The sequence below is a fragment of the Pistacia vera genome, unplaced genomic scaffold (assembly GCF_008641045.1).
Source record: "Pistacia vera cultivar Batoury unplaced genomic scaffold, PisVer_v2 Contig1117, whole genome shotgun sequence".
Taxonomy (NCBI): domain Eukaryota; kingdom Viridiplantae; phylum Streptophyta; class Magnoliopsida; order Sapindales; family Anacardiaceae; genus Pistacia; species Pistacia vera.
In genome coordinates, this window is record NW_022195157.1 from 243002 (window position 1) to 260735 (window position 17734).

General features: G+C 38.9%; 1 non-coding gene across 1 annotated transcript; it reads left to right on the forward strand.

The window, feature by feature from the left end:
* Positions 1 to 16896: 16896 nt before the first annotated feature.
* LOC116141665 lies at positions 16897 to 17003 on the forward strand. Its single transcript, XR_004129852.1, has one exon. It is a non-coding gene; the product is annotated as a small nucleolar RNA R71 (small nucleolar RNA).
* The last annotated feature ends 731 nt before the right edge of the window (positions 17004 to 17734 follow it).

The window sequence follows — 17734 nt, forward strand, 5'->3', positions numbered from 1 at the left end:
CCATCCGGATTATGCTTGTGATTGCTGCATATCATGATTATGAGATTTGGCAAATGGATGTCAAAACGACTTTCCTAAATGGAAACCTTGAAGAGGATGTGTATATGACACAACCCAATGGTTTCGTTCTTGATGGGCAAGCTAAGAAGGTATGCAAGTTGCAAAGATCTATTTATGGACTCAAGCAAGCTTCAAGGAGCTGGAACATTCGTTTTGATGAAGTCGTAAAAGAATTCGGTTTTATCAAGAACGAAGATGAGCCTTGTGTTTACAAGAAAGTGAGTAGGAGCACAGTGGCATTCCTAGTGTTGTATGTCGATGACATACTTCTGATCGGGAATGATATACCGAACTTGTACTCGATAAAGACTTGGTTATCCAAGTGCTTCTCCATGAAAGACTTAGGAGAAGCAGCCCACAACCACGAAATAAAGATGTGCCAAGATAGATCACGTAGGTTGCTTGGTCTAGGTCAGAGTACATACATTGACAAGGTACTATAGAGATTTAGTATGGAAGAATCCAAGAAGGGAATTCTTCCGATGTCACATGGTGTCTATCTCTCTAAGGATATGTGTCCTAAAACACACGATGAGAGAGATAGAATGAAGAGGATCCCATATGCGTTAGCAATTGGATCCATCATGTATGCCATGTTATGTACTCAGATTGATGTCTCATGTGTGTTAAGCACTTGTAGTAGATATCAATCGGATCCAGGTGAGCGTCACTAGATAGCTGTCAGGAACATCTTTAAGTACCTAAAAAGGACTAAGGACATGTTCTTGGTTTATGGAGGGGAAGATGAGCTCACTGTAAGAGGATACAGTGATGCTAGTTTCCAAACGGACAAAGATGATTATCGATCGCAATCAGGGTTTCTATTTTGTCTCAATGGGGGTGTAGTGAGTTGGAAGAGCTCCAAGCAAAGCACTATAGCGAACTCTACAATGGAGGCTAAGTATATTGCATTATCCGATACGATCAAGGAGGCAGTCTGGATTAAGAAGTTCGTCACCGAACTTGGTGTGGTTTCCATAATTGTTGATCTGATAGATGTCTATTGTGACAACAATGGAGCAATAGCTTAAGCAAAGGAACCACGGTCTCACCAGAAGTCCAGACACATACTCAGATGTTTTCATCTCATTAGAGAAATGGTTGAGAGGAAAGATGAACAAATCAGCAAAATGCATACTGATGACAATGTCACCGATCCATTAACAAAGCCTCTATCGTAACAGAAGCATGAAAAACACTTAAGGTCATTCGGTATTAAATACATGAATGATTGGCTATAGTGTAAGTGGGAGATTGTTAGAGTTGGTGCCCTAGAGCCAATCAATTATTGTAAAATTGATTATGTAATAAATGTTTATTTATCAATAAAAGGCATATTCTTCTATATCGTGTATGTAATGATATATGTCCTTAGGATGGTAGAACCGCGACAAGGGTATCAAGTGAGAACCCTATAACCACATATGGTGGCCATTCTAGAAACGTCCGTAGCCCTAATATTATTTTGACCAAGGACACATATAATACGATAAGGCTATCATAGTGTTGAAAGGCCTTGTCGAAAGGTAATGAATAATGTCACTTGTCAAGGTTGTTTCCTGACAACCTGGTGCAACGCATGGGTGCTTGCAAGAGGCATGTTCACTAGACAGACCTACCAGAGGATTCCATATGGATGGTAACCCCAGTGTCTATGGAATAAATCATTTAACGGATGCTGGTGCATGTGTGTAATGACTCTCTTTCTAGCTAGTATACTCATAAAATAACAGTAAAACTCACTAAATATATATATAAGAAAATATACATATAAACGAGTATAAAATTATGGGCCCATATTTAATTTTCTTTACATACAAATCTTTACATAATATAATAAAGTCTCAAAATAGTAACTCGACAGTTTTGCCCAACCCTTCCGCTGCTTGATGTTCCAAGTGACTGCATCTCACCTGTTACCTGTAAAAACATTAAAAACAATGCGGTAAGCATTAATTGCTCAGTAAGTAAACCCGCTATGCTACTCTTCTCTCTCCGTTGCTTAAATTATGAATTTCTTTCCTTACTTCACACTTGCCCATTCTTCTCTATTCTTTCTCTACTCTTACTCTGTTTTTCTCTCTGTTCTTTCTCTGTTTTTCCTTCTGTTCTTTCTCTATTCTAATTTCCCACTACTCAGATAATAGGCATGGTATTATGCATATATATGATGCAAATACACAAATGCATAAAATATGCATTTTCTTTTCTGTGCTTCTTTCTTTCTTTTTTTTCTTTTTTTTCTATTCTTTCTTATTCTTTTCTTTTCTTTTCTTTCTTATCCTTTTCTTTTCTTTCTTATTCTTTTGCTGATCAAACTCGGTTGAGGCATGGATTCGGAACTTTGGCCGTGTGAGTGTATTCTTCTTTCTTGGGTACAGCCCTCATCCACATGCACTCTTACAGACCGTACCAATTCTTCTTTCTTATTCTTAGGCCGCTCACTAAAGGCAGCGTGCATGTGGAGAAAATTCTTCTTGTCACTCATGGGTTCCCTATCGCAACAACCTTTTCTTCTTTTTATCTTTTTACACTTCTTTAAATAAAAATTCAGATTTGAACTTCTTTAATATTCTCATTTCTTTCTATTTGCTCTTTCGCATTCTTTAGTGCTTTTTCATGCTCTTATGAGTATATATGCATGTAGATAGTTTCATGCTTATAATTCTTTCTAAATTCACATGTTTAAATGCAATTATGCAATATGGAATGCAAACATTTCTTTCTCTACCATCTACAAACTCATCTCAATATACCACATAATCATACTCATACATGCACTTCTCTTTGACATTTCATCAAACAACTTATGTGCACAAAGCAACTCTAATTTGGCTACACTTCTATCTCTTTTCTAAGTCACCAAAAATTTGGTATAACATCCTCCATATTTAACGCCAAACCTGTCCAAAATGTACACTCCAAAATTTTTACTCCTATTCTTCCAAATTTCATCCAAACTCACATCAAATATCAAATATACCAACACTACTTCTCATGGATAAGTTCTAATCATCATTCAACACCAAATCCATCAACAATTCTTCATATAAAACACATATATATGCATAAAAGGAATTCTCTACACAATATTATTTAAATCATACTTAGGGTAGGATTTACTTACCTTATATGTGAGAAATCCAACACTTTTAAAATCTTCTTTGAACCAACTCTCTTTCTCTTGAATCCTATGAACACAAATCATCAAAATTCAACACTTTAAAAATTAAAACTCACTTCTTGGTGCAAGGATCTTACCTAAGGATGCTTGGGATTGAAAATCCACTAAAAAGTACCCAAAATCTATGAATTTCCCTTGAAGAAGAATTGAGAGGATTTGAAGGTGAAGGTGGCGTGAAAATGGATGAAGAATGGCTAGGGTTTCATTCTTCAATTCTTGATATAACATATTATTATTCCTAGTTTCCCATTTTGCCCTTGCACTTTCTGTGAAATTCCATCTATGTCCCTTAGTCAATTACCAAAATGCCCTTATTTTTATTAACTTCTCTATGTTATTCTCTCTCTTTTCACTCCCCACTTTTTCAACTAATTATGAGTGAAAAGACCATTTTACCCCTAATGAAATTTTAAGGCATTTTCTTCACACTTTTTTCAAAATAACTTTAACAAAAATCAACTAAGGGTAAAAGGGCATAAGTAAAGCTACGTACCTCGATGTGGGCGTTACAATGTGATCCTTAGACTTGAGATCACCAGAGCGCCTTGTGCACCAATTGGTGTAGTTTGACACTAGCCCAACGTAGTTCTATTTAGAGCTATCAATACGATAGTGATTGGCTACATTGAGAACTGTATTGAGACTATGGTGGATCGACAAAGGATTCATCACTCCTGGGTACGTGAGAAGTTATCTCACTGGGTAATTCAGTAAATGGCGATGACATTAAATCTGTGGCCACAGTGGGATTGAGTTGATGCTCAATCCAATTTAATATTCCTGTCATTGGTCTAGTAACTGAATACAAACATGTCGAGGATATCTGAGGCTGACAAATACCCTTTCGCCCAAAAAGATGAAAACGCCCTTCTTTCTTCCTAGCTCTTAAATTATCTTCTATGTGTGTGACCCATAGGCTTCTCATCATACCAACAGTGTATAGTATCGCGATTAAAACCAGTTAATCATCTCACTAATACACAGACCAAGATTGGCCCCTAGCAAGGCATCATGGCCACCCGGTAGATTCAGATTCAGTAAAGTAGCTACCTGTCAACGATATGGTTACCGTACAATTCGATCCTTCCATCATCCTGTATCTCGACGAGACAGAGGCATAGAAATAGTGTCAACCTCCGGTTACTTTCGATATTATGTATTCAGTTTCTGGACCAATGACCTGTATTATAAACCGGATAGAGCAACAACTCAATCCCACTTTGGCCACAGTTTTAGTGTCATTGCCATATACTGAATTGCGCCGTGAGATAACTTCCTCCCGTACCCGGGAGTGATAAATCCTCTGTCAATCCACCATAGTCTTGATACACTCCTTGATGCAGCCAATCACCACCGTATTGACAGCTCTGAAAAGAACTGCGTTAGGCTAGTGTCAAACTACACCAATCGGTGCACAAGGCGCTCCGGTGATCTCAAGTCTAAGGATCACATGCACCACCATTCGTTAGAGGATTTGTTCCATAGACACTGGGGTTACCATCCATATGGAATCCTCTGGTGGGTCAGTCCAGTGAACTTGCTGTGGTGTAATCGCCTACAACAAACACCCATGTGTTGCACCAGGTTGTCACCAAACAACCTTGACAAGTGAGATCAGTCACTGCCTTTCGACAGGGTCGTTCAACACTATGATAGCCTTACCGTATTATCTGTGCCCTTAGTTCAGAATAATACTGGGGCTACGGACGTTTCTAGAATGGCCACCATATGTGCTTATAGGGTTCTCACTATCAAGATTTGAAACACTTGATACCCTCGTCACAGTTCTACCATTCTAAGGACATATATCAAAACATATTGCAATAATAATGACTTACGTGATATAGAATAAAATACCTTTTATTGATTAATGAACATTATTACAAAGAGTCAATTCTACAATAATTGATTGGCTCTGGGGCATCTACTCTGACATCAGGTGGCCATGATGCCTTGCTTGGGGCCAATCTTGGTCTGTGTGTAGTGAGACAATTAATTGGTGTTAATCGCGATACTACACACTGTCGATATGATGAGGAGTCTAGGGGTCACACACTTAGAAGATAATTTAAGAATCAATTTGTGAGAAGGGTATTTTAGTCTTTTAGGACAAAAAGGTATTTTGGTAATCTCACAATGTAATTAAATTTGTTGAGGTTGTTGCCTGTATTTAATTTTAATATTAAAATTAAATTAGTGACATTATATTTAAATATATTTCTGTATATATTTAAATGAGTTATTATTATTAATTAAATATTAATATATTATTATATATTAATCGATTTTAATTATAATAATAATTAATTAATTAAAATACCATAAAGGGTGTGTTTGGTGTCAAGGGTAAACTAGGGTTGGAGCCCATGGCTATTCCTAAGTGGAATAGGGTTTTAATTGTTGCACTATATAAGTGCAACTTAAAAATTAAAACATGGAATTATTCATTCAATTAAAACCCTCGCCACCCTATCTCTTTCTCTCTCAAGAAGAAAACTTTTCTTGTTCTTCTTTCTTGATTCTTGAAGCCCTTGATTGTTCTAGCAAAATAATCAAGGGTTCTGCGGATTATCTTCGTGTGGACTTCTGTGAGTGCGATCATACTTTGGATTGATTGGCGAAAAATCACATGAACAGTAGATAGTGAACAATAATTGTGAACATATGAGGGGTGTTCTGGTAAGCTTTCAAATCATCGAGCATTTTCTGTACCCAATCTAAATCTTCATTGTGAGGGGTGTTATGGATATGAGCTTTGTTTAGCCTTACTTCGAGCTGATGATTTCGAATATTAGTTGCTTGTGAGCTTGCTCTATCATGCGCACTGGTGTGCGACGTGGAGTCATGATAGCTGGGATAGTAGGTACTATCATGCTCCTCAGTACATTGTTCATGACGTTGGTTGAAATCAGAACGTTGGTTTTTGCCAGATTGGTGTGCGTGGCTAACCTCATGGACTTACGGGGTTTGAGCTCACCTTTGGCATGGGTTAAAACCAGCACGCTGGCATTGGGCATTTTGTTGATTAGGAAGAGCCTCCATTTGGTCACCATTGTCTTCATTTTTCCCCATGGGCTGCTTGTAACACCCACAGTGAGGTATGAAATTTTATTATGTCTTAGAGTCTTTATGCCTTTATTTCTAGAGGAATGCATGAAAATTTGTTGAGGAAAGTTTTGCAGACTTCGCTGCGGCAAAGAACTTTTGTCGCCACGACATTGTACATTCTGCCCAAATTCGTCGCAGAAACAGGCAACTTCGCCGGGGCGAAGAACTCCCTAAAATTTTTAGTGAATTTGGGGAAAAACTTGCTCAAGGGCAAAATGGCCATTCAACCCATAATTAGTTGAAAGTGTGGGGAGTGAAAAGAGATAAAATTTCATGGAATGAGGACTTTTTGGTAATTGACTAAGGGACATAGATGGAATTTCATGGAAAGTGTAAGGGTAAAATGGGAAGCTATGAGTAACTTTTTGTTATATTAAGAGCTTAAGAGAAAACCCTAGCCATTTTTCCTCTTCTATTCACGCCGCCTTCCACCTAAGTTCTCTCAAATTTCTTCATTTCCTATAACATGCAATATGTAGCAAGTATACTAGTCGCACAAGTAATAGAGTGATGAGTGAGTATCGTTCCCACGAGGATTGTTGCTAAGCATTAAGTTTACTACCGTTTTCTAATTGAAGTAATTGAATTCTTTGGATTTAAGGGAGCAATTTAAACTAAAACTAAAACAAAATTTTACTAAAATGGAATTTAACTATGAAAGCAAGATTAAAAATATGGATAAAATCAATTCAAACAAACGGGTAGGGTTTTGACTTCATTCGGACTCTATGGGTTAAACCTAAAGAATTAAACTAAAATCATAGTCACGTGCATTGATTGTAAATCGAACTCTCTAAGGTGTCCAACATACCTTCTCAGGCTATGTTTTCCTACTCTTCCCTATTAACCTTCCGCACCCAACAAATTGAAAGTTAATAAATCTAAGCTCTTTAAGCACAAGAATCCTAGATTGATTTCATTGGTTCTTGAATCTATCTCTAGCATCCAATAATACAATGGTGATTACCCAAGAAGCTTAACATGAATTATCTCTCAATCTCATCATGTTCATCACATAAAAACAATAAATACAGAATAATCACACAATCAAAGCAAAATCATATGAAATTAATAATCATCAACTCTCTAACCCATTAGAATCCAAACTACATCAAAACCCTAACCCAAAATAGGTTAGTTCATGGCTAAATCAATAAAACAATTAAAAGAAACGAAAAATTCCAAGTTCAACATCATGGACACAAGAGAAAAGGAAAAGAATCTTCCCAATTGATGAATCCACTGATTTCACCTCGAATCTTCACACTTTGTTAATCCAAAATCACTCAAAAATAAATCTAAGAAAATGTAAAAACTGCTGTCTATCTCTCCACCAACGCCCTAAACAAAAATACTAAGTATTTCTTCTATACCTCGCCCAAAATCCTACAACTTATCCTAAAAACGAAACTGTGCGTTTTACAAAAAGTGGAGTACGTAGACTTCGCCGCGGCGAAGAAGGAATCTCGCCGCGGCGACAAAGGAGCTGAATCTGGTGAGTCACTGGCCCATTTCGCTGCAGCAAAGAACAACCTTTGCCGCGGCGAAGCTTCCTGAAGAATTCTGAAATTCCAGAATTGTCCTTCGGTTGCTTCTAAGTCCAAAAACTCCAAATCTGCCTTTATTCGCTCAAAATTTCCATTTTAACCTGAAACACGAAATGTAATGAATTAAGTAGCAATTCAGGCAAAAATAACTAAGAAGTATCTGAAATCCGGCCTATAAGCTTAAATAAACTAGTATAATCCTCGGCTTATCAAATACCCCCAAACTAAGGACATGCTCGTCCCTAAGCATCAGGTACAAAACAAGATAAAATAAAAACACAAACGTTCAAAAACACAAAACAGCAAATGACAAAAATTAAATAAGAGAAACAAAGACTCGACTCACAAAACAACTGCCTAGAATTTATACCAATCTCAAAAGTTGTTGCAAAATTATTAATTAAAAAATGTTTAACACTCCAAGAAGTTATAAGTTGCATCGACTTTCTTTCTCAATTGGTCCCCCGAGTAGGTAATCCCCACTTCAATCCACCTTCCGACTTCCCAGATTATTTTATGCAGGAATGCAAAGTTCATCAAATGGTGGCAGACTCCATAAGCCTAAATATCGAACTACTCTCCACTAATGAGGACTAGACAAAAACAAGAATCAGCAGGTCTTTATAAGCTTGTAACGCTAGGCTCGGGAAGTGGGTTCCAAGAAAAAAGATAGGAAATACAAAGTAAGAGAACTCGGTTTTCCTCATGCAAACACTCAAATCAAATCGAACTCCACTTCTTCTCAACCACCAATCAAAGTGTCCACTAATTTACACCCTCAAACTTGTATCTTTCTTATTTCTGATACCATATATGTGCGGCCGGGAAGTGTATCTAAGGTGTACGTGGCGTTGTTAAACCAGAGGTCGCCAAGTACTACTAGGCAGTTTTTAAGGCGGTTACTGGTTTCCAGTCGAGATACCCTTAAACTTGACAAAAGAAATTATTTTTTTATTTTTTTATTTTTGGTGAGGAAAAATTAAAGCAATCAAAACAAATCCATTGAATTGAGGTGAACTACCTCTTTTATTGTTATTGTCCCTTTCTCATAACCCCCAAACTATTCTTTTAGTCTATTCGTACAACTCTTCCCGTTCTTTGTGTTTGCATTAGGGTCGAATTCTCCTAAGGGTACGACAGAGTGTTTAGGGTATAAGGATCGGACAATTTTTGGTTAGCCAAGAAAAATAAAGCAATAATGATTCATACGGCTCAAACGGATGACTAGGGACAATTTCATTCCTGGGCCAGCTAAAAAGGCTCAAACGTTCCAAAAAGAATGCCTAAATCATCTCCTCAACCATGTCTAATCCTAGAATTTTGCCTCAAGCACTTTTTTACTAGGTTCTAGAGTCCACCAACATTATCAAAACTTTACCTAAGTACATAAAATGAATCTAAGCATGCCGAAAAAGTGAAAATGGTGGTTGAACCACACAACAAACCTCAATCAAAATTCAGTTAATAAACCTAAACTTGAAGCAATCCTTAACATTTCTCAACAATAAAAACGCAACAATCCAATTCGCATCATTGATTATACAATTCATCATCGGCAAAAACAATCAAACAAAAGTAAAATAAACAAAATCAAAAATTTTCTAATTTTCCTACCCCCAAACAAAAGATGACATTGTCCCCAATGTCCCATTACGCATAAATTAGGAATAGAAAAAAACAAAAATAACAAAGGTACGAGATAGTTCCCTGATTAATCCATGAAGTTTGGCTCCATAGTGCACACCCGATCTGTGACCTTTTCATCACCCAACATCTATCAAAACAATTGAAACTGTGGTGTCCACTAGGTTAGAAAAAATTACAGACTAATATGAAAGTATTACAACCTAATCTCGTCCTTGCACAAACTACAAATTACAAGAAAATGAAATAATTAAAACAACTACCACAATCCAAAACAAAAATATAAACTGAGTTTAATGTTTGAAATGAAAAACAAAATCAACGAAAAACAAATAAAAATAAAGAAAAACAAAACAGGTGTTCCGGTGCTCATTCTTCGCCTCTCTCGTCTTCCTCTTCGTCCTCTTCTTCCTCTTCCGACTCTGAGCCCATCCACTCATCTGAATCCCAGTCGGCCCATTGGAATCCTGAAGTGTCAACATTGAGCTTGTTAAAGCTACTCTTCTGCATCTCATACATCATCTAGGTCTGCTCAGCCAACCATTCCTGATGTCTTTCCATACGTTTCATCATACCCATCATCTGCTGTATCATTTCCTTCTGTGTAGCTATGGAGCTGAAGGATGTGATAGGGCCTTGTGTGGTTCTCTGCTGTTTTGTTCCTGCCCTTGGTTGCTCAGCTTTTGGACATTCAAGATGCTTCTAAAAATAATCTGAATCGAGGATAGGGACAGCGTGAATACATTGCTCATCATCTTCCGCCTTTGCTCCAGCTCTAATGCATAAGGCTGTAATGAGATGTGGGAAAGAATAACTTGATTGCCCTGGTTTGGCGGCATGTTGAATGTTGTTAAAGATAATTCATCCCACATTTATACTCTTTCCTATGGCAATAGCATAAAGCAATAATGCCTTCTCATAAGTTACCGTGCTATAGTGCGTTTTCGACATCAACCTTACACTAACAAAATACTGCCACAGTCGCGCCATCGGTGTCAAAGAAGTTCCCTTAATGGTCTTCTTTTGTTTCTTCGACACTGCCCAAGTTGCATTTGGTTTGGCAATGACCGGAAGAATGATACTATCCTGAAACTGTGATGCCCTAGACCTTGCATACTCATCCTGATAAAGCCTAGGTAGGTTATAAAACTCATTGATCACATCTTCTGTAAATGGCACATCAATCCCTCTGACAAATGCGGTACCTTCTTCACAATTTGGGAGATTGGCATAAAACTCCCTTACTAGCGGCTCTACAGCTAGTTGTGCAGGAGCACTCATAAACAGTTCCCACTATCTCCCTCGACTCCAGTCCAAAGCCTGACTCGCGGTCAATCCTTTATCTCTTCTTTGGATAGCCCCTTGATATCGTTTCTGGGCCTCTTCATTCACAAAGTGGTTGTCCACTTTCTTTCCTTGTCCCTTGCCCTTGTATGGAACCTTAACTTTGGGTGCCATTTTCTATAATTCAACTCACAGCATAACCCAAAAATTCAAGCCTAGGTTCCCCACAACAACCAATTCAAACTTGAAAAAGAAAATTGAAAACACTTCCAAAAATTCGTAATTAGACCCCCAAACTACGATTTCTCCAAATTCAACAACACACTCCAAAACTCAACACCCACACTCCTCAATATCACAACATGCACAATCAACCCTCCCTCAACAAAATCGAACTCACAATCACCCAAAAATTTGCAACTCAACCAAAAATCAATTTTTCAGATCTACAACTCAAAACTTGAAATTGTGCGAAAATGAGTTTAGGGAACTCGAGATCTTACCAATACGAAGGATTATTCGCCACCAATTTACCCAAAATCAGCCAAGATTGGAAAGCCCCAAATTTCTTGAACCTGAAATTTTTCGTGAAATTTTCGAAAAATTTGTTGTTGAAATGAGTTGTTTTGGTGTTTAGGAGGGTTAATGAGTGAAAACTTTAGTTGGGAAAACACTTGGGAGGCAAAGGATTGAAATTGGAAAATTTTTCTCTCAAATGGATTTGAAAAGTCGCGTAAAAATGAAAAACCAAAGTGAGTATTTATAGAAAACAGGCTTTGCCGCGGCGAAGAACAAGCTTCGCCATGGCGAAGTTCTTCGTTCATAGAACCCTAATTTGAAACCCAGGTTTCGCCGCGGCGAAGAAAAATACTTCGCCTGGGCAAAACATTACCGTGGCGAAATTGCCTTATGGAAATTTCGTCCAACCTGCTTCGCTATGGCGAAGAAAAATTCTTTGCTGGGGCAAAAACTTATAGTAGCTGTAACATATTTCTGGCTGCTTCGCCCCGGCGAAGAACAATCTTCGCCGCGGCGAAGTCTGGGACTTTTCAAAACTTATTTTTTTCACACTGTGCTTCGCCACGGCGAAGAATACTTCTTCGCCCTGGCGAAGTCTGGAGCATTTTCTTTCCTTGCATTAGCTAAAAACTTCTCCTGAAACACCCAAAAGCACACAAATTAAAAAGAATCAAACACATTCAAACACACTGAAATAAAAATTAGAAGAACAAGAATTAAAACACTGGGGTTGCCTCCCAAGAAACGCTTGTTTATAGTCGGTAAGCTCGACTCTCTCAATTTTTCATGTCGGAATGTCAAGCCGTATTGGGATGGATTTGCAACTCATCAGCCCATCAATGTATGGCTTCAATCTCTGTCCATTGACTATAAAAGTACCATTTTCTTCATGTGTAACTTCCACTGCTCCAGATGAGTGAATTCTTGTAATCGTGAATGGTCCGGACCATCTAGACTTAAGTTTTACGGGGAATAGCTTAAGTCTAGAATTGAACAACAACACTCTTTGCCCCACTTCAAAATTCTTCCTCCTAATATGCTTGTCATGCCACATTTTTTTCTTTTCCTTGTAAATTCGAGCACTTTCATATGCTTCGAGACGGAACTCATCGAGTTCGTTCAAAGTCAGCATCCTTTCCTCCCCAGCAGCTCTTAAATCCATATTTAGCTGCTTGACTGCCCAGTATGCTTTATGCTCGAGTTCCACCGGTAAGTGACATGCTTTCCCATAAACCATCCTAAATGGGGACATACCAATCGGATTCTTAAATGCAGTTCGGTAGGCCCATAATGCATCATCCAATTTCCGTGACCAATCCTTCTTAGATGCATTAACTGTCTTTTCTAAAATGCCTTTAAGCTCTCTATTAGACAGTTCCACTTGCCCGCTCGTTTGTGGATGGTAAGGTGTTGCAACTCTATGTGTCACTTCATACTTACCCAACAGTGCATCCAATTGCCTATTGCAAAAGTGGGAACCTCCATCACTAATAATTGCCTGTGGTACCCCAAACCTTGAGAAAATATGCTTTCTCATAAACTTAATCACTACCCTAGCATCATTAGTCGGCAATGCAACTGCTTCTACCCACTTCGACACGTAATCCACCGCTACCAAGTTCCCAAAAGAATTTGGGAAGGGACCCATGAAATCAATCCCCCACACACCAAAAAGCTCAACCACCAGGATGTTGTTCAACGGCATCTCATCTCTTTTTGAAATATTACGACTCCGTTGACACTGGTTGCACTTCTGACATCTGGAAAGAATCCTTAAAGAGGGTTGGCCAATAAAACCCCGATTGTAGAACCTTGGCTGCTGTCCTAGTTCCTCCAAAATGGCCACCTACTTCCCTCTCGTGATAATGCCATAGAATGTTTTTCATCTCTTCCTTCGGGACACATCTCCATATCACTTGATCAGCACAGTGTCTATGTAAAAATGGCTCTTCCCAAAAGTAGTACTTCAAATCTGAGAAGAATTTTCTCTTTTGTTGGAACGTCATACCACTTGGGAGCACCCTTGATGACAAATAATTTGCAAAATCTGCATACCATGGTGCTTCATCCACTCTCATCAACTTCTCATCCGGAAATGTTTCTCTAATTGGGATTTCCTCCACATCTCCCTGAAATGGTCTCTCAATTCTGGACAAGTGATTTGCCACCACATTTTCTGACCCCTTCTTATCGTGAATTTCCAACTCAAACTCCTGAAGCAATAGGATCTATCTTATGAGCCGAGGTTTCGCTTCTTGCTTTGCCAATAAGTGCCTGAGTGCTGAATGATCCGTGTAAACAATCACCTTTGCACCTAACAAATATGAACGAAACTTGTCAAAAGCAAAAACCACAGCCAACAATTCTTTTTCAGTGGTGGTGTAATTCAATTGTGCATCAGTGAGTGTTTTGCTAGCATATTGAATTACATGCAACACTTTGTTCTTCCGCTGTCCTAACACTACCCCTAAAGAAAAATCACTAGCATCACACATTAATTCAAATGGCAGTCCTTAATCGGGAACTGCAATAATAGGTGCAGATACTAGTAATTTTTTAAGAGTTAGAAAGGCATGCATGTATTCATCATTAAAATCAAACACAACATCTGTATTCAATAAATTGCAAAGGGGTTTAGAAATCTTAGAGAAATCCTTGATGAATCGTCTGTTAAACCCCGCATGCCCCAAGAAACTTCAGACCGCTTTGACATTCGATGGTGGTGGCAGCTTCTCAATCACTTTTGTCTTTGCTCGATCAACTTCTATTCCGTCCTTTGAAATCCTATGGCCGAGCACTATTCCCTCCTGGACCATGAAGTGACACTTCTCCCAATTGAGCACCAAGTTCGTCTCCTTACATCGCTGCAAAACAAGAGAAAGATTAGTTAGACAACTATCAAAAGACGAACCAAAAACTGAGAAGTCATCCATGAAGTCTTCTATGAACCGTTCCACCATGCCTCCAAAGATCGACATCATGCATCTCTGGAATGTTGCTGGTGCATTGCATAACCCAAAAGGTATCCTTCGGTAAGCAAAGGTGCCATAGGGGCAAGTAAAGGTTATCTTCTCTTGATCCTCAAGAGCGATGGCAATCTGGTTGTATCCTGAATACCCATCCAGGAAACAGTAATAGGCATGTCCTGCCAACCTCTCTAACATCTAACCAATGAAAGGTAGTGGAAAATGATCCTTCCTTGTCGCCTCATTCAATTTCCGGTAATCAATGCACACTCTCCAGCCCGTCACTGTCCTAGTTGGTATCAATTCGTTACTCTCATTCCTTACTACTGTGATACCTCCCTTCTTCGGAACCACTTGTACCAGGCTCACCCATAGATTGTCGAAAATAGGATAGATAATCCCCGTATTTAAAAGTTTCACCACCTCCTTTCTCACCACTTCCTTCATCGAAGGATTCAATCTTCGTTGTGGTTGCACCCTAGGCTTAATATCATCCTCCACGAGTATCTTATGCATGCAAAATGATGGCGAGATGCCTCTAATATCTGAAATAATCCATCCAATTGCTAGTCTATGTTCCCTCAACACCCTAATCAACCGCTCTTCCTCCAATTTACTCAATCCTGAACTAATGATCAATGGGAAGGTTTCTAAGTACCCAAGATATACATATTTGAGGTGGGAAGGTAAAGGTTTCAACTCAAGCTTTGGAGGTTCTTCATTTTTTTCCTTTTCCTTCTCTTTTTCAAAATCAAACTCCTCAAATTCTAAATCTTGACTCTCATCAATCGATTGAAGTGCTTCTAACAACCTAGCACATTCATTACTCGTCAACTCATCTACCTTTACTATTTTTGATTTGGCTATACACGCTTCTAGAGGTAATTGTGGGGTGTTTTCTTCAATAGATTCCACAACCAATTTATCCACCACATCGACACTAAAACACGAATCCGATTCGGATGGAAACTTCATCGCCTCAAAGACATTGAAAGTTACTGTTTCATCTTGAACTCTCAACAGCAACTTTCCTTCTAGCACATGTATTAGTGCTCTTCCCGTGGCCTCGAATGGTCGGCCCAAAATGAGAGGAATTTCCTTATCCTCTTCCATGTCCAACACAACAAAATCTGTCGGAAAAATTATCTTATCCACCTTCACCAACACATCCTCCACTATCCCCCTCGGATGTTTTATGGACCTATCCGCTAGTTGCAACGACATGGTCGTTGGCTTCACTTCACCAATTCCCAATCTCCTGAAAACAGAAAAGGGCATTAAATTAATACTAGCACCTAAATCACATAAAACACGATCAAACATAATATCTCCTATGATGCAAGGAATAGTAAAACTCCCTGGATCTTTGAGCTTCGGGGGTAACTTCTTCTGGAGAATGGCAGTATACTCCTCCGTAAGCATCACTATTTCCTCATCTTCTAACTTCCTTTTGTTCAATATGATTTCTTTAAGGAACTTCACGTAGCTCGGCATCTGCTGCAATGCATATACAAAAGGAATGTTAATATGCAATTTTTTAAAAATTTCAATAAATTTTGAAAACTGCTTATCCTGATTCTTTTTCTTCAGTCTTTAAGGAAAAGGCACGGGTGGAGTGTGGTGTGCCAACTCTAGTGGTATCTCAGGGAATGGCAATTTCTCCTTCTTCTTTTGTCTTTCTTCCTTCTTCTTGTTCTCTTCCTCCAAACCGCTTGGTTTCTCATCAACTACAATCTCTTCATCAACTTCCTCTTCAGATTCTTCCTTTCCAGCTTGTTCAACTTCTTCCAAAACTGTCCCACTCCTCAAAACTATGGCATTTGCTTGCTCACGTGGGTTAGTCAATATGTTGCTTGGTAAGGAACCCTACGGTCTCTCATTTAGCTTCTCGACCAATTGGCCCATTTATACCTCAAGATTCCGAATGGACGCCCCTTGATTTTTGAAATTCGTCCTCGTCTCATTCATAAAACCCATGGTCTCCTGCATGAATTTCCCAAACATGTCCTCCAACTTTGTCACTCTTGGATCTCCCAGTTGATTATTCACCCCTGGTTGGTTATTCGGCACTGTCATTTGGTTCCATTGATTATTTTGCTGGTTCTGATTGCCTCAAGCCAGATTTGGATGATTTCTCCACCCCGGATTGTACGTGTTGGAATACAGGTTGTTTGGTTGCCTCTGATTTCCTGCCAAGTAGTTCACTTGCTCCGATGATGAAGATGACAAAGCAAATGTGTTCCCCACTTGACACTCGCTGCTCATATGGTTTCCTACACAAAAATCACAAGTTAGTTGAGGTGCTTAAATAGAGTTTACTTGCATACTTCCCAACTGTTTCTGAAGTGCCGTGAGTTGGGCTGAGATAGCTATGAAGGCATCAACTTCATGAAGACCCGTAGATTTTCTTGGTATTGCTCTCTTATTTGGTCTTTGATAGTTGTTGCTTGCCAAAACCTCAAGCAACTCATAAGCCTCCTCTAGTGTCTTATTCTGTAAAGCTCCTTCTGATGGTGCATCCACCATGGTTTGCACGTTACCCATCAGTCCATTGTAGAAAGTTTGGACTTGAAGCCAAACTAGCAACCCATGGTGTGGACATTTCCTCATCAATTCCTTGTACCTCTCCCAAGCCTCATACAATGACTCGGATTCATCTTGTAGAAATGATGTGATATCATTTCTTAGTTTTGTTGATTTTGCTGGAGGGAAGAACTTGGTCAGGAACTTCTGTGCTAGATCATTCCAAGTTGTGATAGTCCCCGCTGGTAGTGCCATTAACCACCCCTTTGCTTTATCCCCCAATAAGAATGGGAATAACCTCAACCTAATGGTGTCATCTGACACTCCGTTCGACTTAAAGGTGTCACAGATTTCCAAGAAGTTCGCAATATGCTGATTCAGATCTTCCTTCAAATCACCATTAAACCTTATCGACTACTGGATCTTTGAATGATTACCGGCTTAATCTCAAAGTTGTTGGCTTGGACCGTAGGCCTAGAAATACTCGACCCACTGCCATTAACCGTGGGAACTGAGAATTCCCTTAGTGTCTTGTTTTCTGGTTCTGCCATTTCAACAACCATTTCTTCTGTTCCAACCACTATGTCCTCTCTTTCTCTTCTCTCTCTGTTAAGTCGTCTGGCGGTTCTCTCAATCTCAAGATCAACAGGAACCACTAGCTGACGTCTCGCTTTTCGCATAAACTACACAAAATTACGAAAGAAAGTGAGATCACAAACCAACTGAAAATTGAAAACAAAAATTAAAACTTCAATCTAGCTAACTATAGAAAAACTCAATGTTAACTTAAAACTCAATCCCCGACAACGATGCCAAAAACTTGTTGCGTGTTTCCTACAACATGCAATATGTAGCAAGTATACTAGTCGCACAAGTAATAGAGTGATGAGTGAGTATCG